We start from the raw sequence: 4889 nt of genomic DNA, 5'->3' as shown, positions 1-4889 counted from the left end.
TTTATTTGTTTGAACGATGTGATTTTCGTAGAAATTAGGAATAATGCATTCCATATATTAGTTAACATTTTCCTATATTTATATACCACTATACTACAGAATGAAAAAATTTAACTAATTTGAATTCATATATGGAATGATTTTATTGAAATTTTTTCATTCATTTCGACAAATCTTACACATTTGTGGTAAAACTTTTACTTCATAATTAGAACTGCTTACCTTCGTTTTTAAATACAATTTTATTTATTTCTATAAGCAATTTTATCTTCAATAAAAGACATGTTTTATTAATATATTGAATATATTTATTAAGAAACAACAGCATCGAATCTCTTTGAAATATTAGTTTATTATTCCACTATTTCCAATTTCCGTGTGATATTATCAACTGTAAAACGCACTTTTTCTTCTTCTTGTACTTTTCACTTTTAATAAGTTGCTGCCTAACGATTTTGTCCTCCTTTTACAATTTCAATACCTACAAATATAAAAAATCATAAAACATTTTTTTTTGCAAAAGGTTAGCGTCACTGAATATTACCTGATAATTGAAGATTCCAAAATGAAGACAAATGAAAGGGTTGTTATTCTGCTGGTGTTTTCTTTCTTTATACACTATCACGAACATTGATAGATTTATTTAAAAAAACGAAAATTTTTCTCACTAATTTAAAATAACAAATATTTTATATATTTTATTTGTTATTTATTATATTATTTTACCATATTATTTTTTAACAATCTCTCCGTATACCAAAACAACGCGATTCCAACTAAAAAAACAACCGACGCGCAAATATATCGATTACACCCACGCGCAAACACATCGATTACGATGACAGGTATCGATTACAGGTAGACAATAGAAATTTAGGAAAATTTCCTATATTCTAAAAAGTGTGTTTCCTTAAGTTTTGAAAGGATTGCATAGTTCTTAGTACGAATGAACTAAAATATTTTTCTATGCCAAGTGTTGTTCGTATGTATGAAAAACTTTCTATTATAAAGGAAGTCGCAATTATCATTTTTTAAGAAATTTTACTAATTTTGAGGAAACTTGGTTTTAGTTCGGTTTTTGTTTATTTTTACGAATGCTTTGTTATCGGTGAATAAAATTTTCTTTTTCAGTAGTAAATTCTTATACCCAGCGAAGAAAATAGTATGAGTAAAATTCCATGCCTTATTCTAGTTAATGAACTATTCCTAACTGCTTACAGTTTAGGATTTTTTTACTGAAACGAGTAAATTTTATTATTTTTCACAAAAATTTACCTTAATGGAAATAAAATGGATAAACTATATTGATGAAAATTTTTTCCTTTAGTTTCAAAGGCACTTTTTTCTGGGTGTACGAATAAGCGATACATTAAAAATAAGTAGCCAAAGTTCTTAATTTTCGCAATTATATTTGCTATTAAATTTATATTCGAATTCCATACTGTTTATCCTATTTTAAATATCACAAAATATGTGTGGAGTGTGCTTCATGTCACTTCTCTCACAACTCACTTCATGCCATTTCGACAAGACCTCTTCAATTTGTGTAAATTTATTTAATTAATTTTATTTTATATTTTATTGCGCTTTTTAATTATGTGGCACTGCAAAGTTCACGATGATAATTGTTAATGGCTCCTGACAGACAGCCCCAAAACACATAGTGTCAAATGGTGTCGTTTCGCCCGGTAGCCTGTCTATCCGTCTACCGTCCATTTTGAGTCATCATCATTAAATCGTTTAATTTTTACCGTGCATATTTTTTTTTGTTTCCTTTTACAATTTGCTGTCTCTCTGACTCCATTTTCATTACATTTAATTGTTACGTGCCAATATTTGACTAGTCGTTGAGTTACTTTACTGCTGCTTTGTGTTTTTGCTTTGTGTCAATTTAATTGAGCTGTAAATTCGAAATATAAAAGGGTTTTGCTACAGAAGTGTAATATTTACTAAATTGTGGGCGTTTCAATTGGTGCTCGCTTAATGTTTTAGGCCCCCCCCAAAAGTCATGGCTATTGTAATTTGCTTAATTCGATGTACATTCAATTTAAAACGATTTATTTTGAATATGTTGCAGAAATTTAATATGTTCCATTTTTTTTTATATTTTTATTGAAAATTATTATTTATGTAAGTTGTAATGTACACTAAAAAACAAAAAAAAAACGTTCGAAAATAGGATACACTTTTTCAAGATTTTTTTTACACTTTATTTTAGGATACACTTTTTCAACACTTTATTTTGAAGACGTTTATTACTTGAAACCTAGCACAATTTCTACTTGAAATAGAGAGCTCTTTTGCACAGATTCATGTACAAAAAAGCTCTAAATTTAACATTTGACGCCAAGGTACATAGGACTAACTATGGCAATCATGAACCAATCTTGAGAGCACTTAATGAGTTTAATAAATTGAGTAGCTTGCATGATTTGGACTTTGCAATGTACTTAAATAAGTTTAACTTTTGATTTAATTTACTTTTAATTCTGCTAGTCTGTAAGGATTGTAATCTATAGACTTAAATAAATAAAAAAATTGGCTCATATTATCAACGGGGTCGAACGGGGTCGAAAATAATATACCCTGCACCACTTTGAAGATTTTCGATACCATATCAAATCATTCAAATTTGTTTGTATATATAAAGCTTTATGTCCCCGTATACATATATTTAAATCTGAATCGATTTCGACAATTTTTTTTTAAATTCTCTAGAGTTAAAATCTCTAGAGTTAAAAATTAAAGGGACTAATAAATGCACTGGGGCGGAGCACAATCGCGGTTGCCACAGTTGGTAGATATTTTTACTGTTTGTTAGATTGATAGAATTCTTAATGTTTTGGTAGACTTTGCAGAATATTCCTCCCCAACTAAGAGTTATTTCACAAATAGAATGTGAAAAAATTTGTCCTTAGAAACAAAGTGTTCACAAAATTTTCTATAGAAATAAAATTTTGACAAGAATTCTATGGAAATAAAATTTTGAAAAAAATCTATAGAAATAAATTTTGACAAAATTTTATATAGAAATAAAATTTTGAAAAAATATTTCCATAGAAATAAAATTTTGGCAAGATTTTCGGCGACCGTCATATACCCCAACGGACATTTCGCCCAAAATGATTTTTGGGCGTTATGACCTCCAATGGGGCGGTCACATCGCCCAATTTTAGTTTGGGCTTTATGTCCTCCCTCATCGCGGTCATAAGCCCCATAAAAAAATGTGGGTGTTATGACCGTTGGAATATAATTGAATATAAACAATAGTTTAAAATAACAAAATATATTTTTTTTAAATCATTCAAAAGCTATATATGATTACCTATCCATTAATTTTTTGTTTTTAATATTTAATAGATAGATATGCCTCTTATTGACAAATATCGAATCCTGCTTTTATTGTATATGCTGGAAGAAGATGTAAAACTAGCATATCTTGGCTTCATCGTTTGTTTTAATTATTTTTGACTGGAACAAAATATTTGACCATTTTTCTTCTCAGCGTACGATTGAAATTGAAAAGCGGCTAAAGTGGCACTACGAAGACCTATTTCGCTCGTAAAATAGGTCGGTTTAAGCTCCAAGACATTTGAATTTATATATTGAAACATGCAAATTCGGAAATTGATAATTTTTTTCTTTTGAACAAAGCAGACAAATGCTGAATTGAAAATTATGTATTTTAAACTGAAAATTGGAACGAGATGAGATGATCGATGTGCTGCTGATGGGTACTTGAAATAAATCGCGCGCGCGATTTTTTTCACGTACCCATCCATCAGCAGAACGTCGATCATCTCATCTCTTTCCAATTTTAATGTTTAGAACAAGATAATAAACTGAAAGTTGCTAGGATTTGAGAACGAACTGAATGTGATGAATTTAACAAAGGATTCGCGTGCGCTAATTCTTTTTTAAATTCCTCACATTCAGTTTGACCTCAAGTTCTTGCATCTTTCGTTTTATTAACTTGATTTAAAAAATTAGCACAGTTATACTGACATGTCGTTTGTAACCTTCGTAAATATTAGTAATTTCTTGTAAAATGGAACGACCGAAAAAGGGACATCAATAAAACAATAGCATCTCCATCATCCATATTTCATTCATTCATTATTTCAGTTACTGGGGTGGAACACAAAGAGACTGTATGCCAAATCGGCTTCCATAATAGTGGTTTGCTAAAATATCTTTTCCGGCACACTTTCGCACATTTAGTATTCACTCATATGTTCTGATTTGGCAAATAGTGCTATGAGTTCTTGGGGACTTTGTGGAGCGTTTTGCACCATTTTCTCCTTAATTTTCTTACAGACCACGAGATCTGCACTGTCTTTCTAGTTACGGCATTTTGAATTAAATACCGTACGTATTTAGTTAACCAAAATTGGGGATCAAAACTACTTCATTTAGGACAGTTTTTGATTTGTATTCCGACATTATTTTCCCAATAAAATATTGGACGTTTTGACCGCCTATTTTTTTTGGGACATATGACCGCGATGAGGGAGGACATAAAGCCCAAAATAACTAAAATTGGGCGATGTGACCGCCCCATTCGAGGCCATAACGCCCAAAAATCATTTTGGGCGAAATGTCCGTTGGGGGATATGTCCGGTCGCTAGATTTTCTATAGAAATAAAATTTTGGCAAAATTTTCTATCGAAATAAAATTTTGACAAAATTTTCTGTAGAAAAGAAAATATTCTATAGGAACCAAATTTTAATTATTTTTTTTATACCCACCACCATAGAATGGTGACGGGGGTAAAGGGTGATGCGGTCAAAATTTGTTCAACGCGTGTAAATCGGTGAAATCGTTTATTTAAAAAATCAAATTAAATTTCTTTTTTAAGTTGAATTAGTATAAAATTCAGGAAAAATAT

This window comes from Haematobia irritans, chromosome 3 (genome assembly GCF_050003625.1).
Source record: "Haematobia irritans isolate KBUSLIRL chromosome 3, ASM5000362v1, whole genome shotgun sequence".
Classification (NCBI taxonomy): domain Eukaryota; kingdom Metazoa; phylum Arthropoda; class Insecta; order Diptera; family Muscidae; genus Haematobia; species Haematobia irritans.
This window is presented reverse-complemented; position numbering follows the sequence as displayed.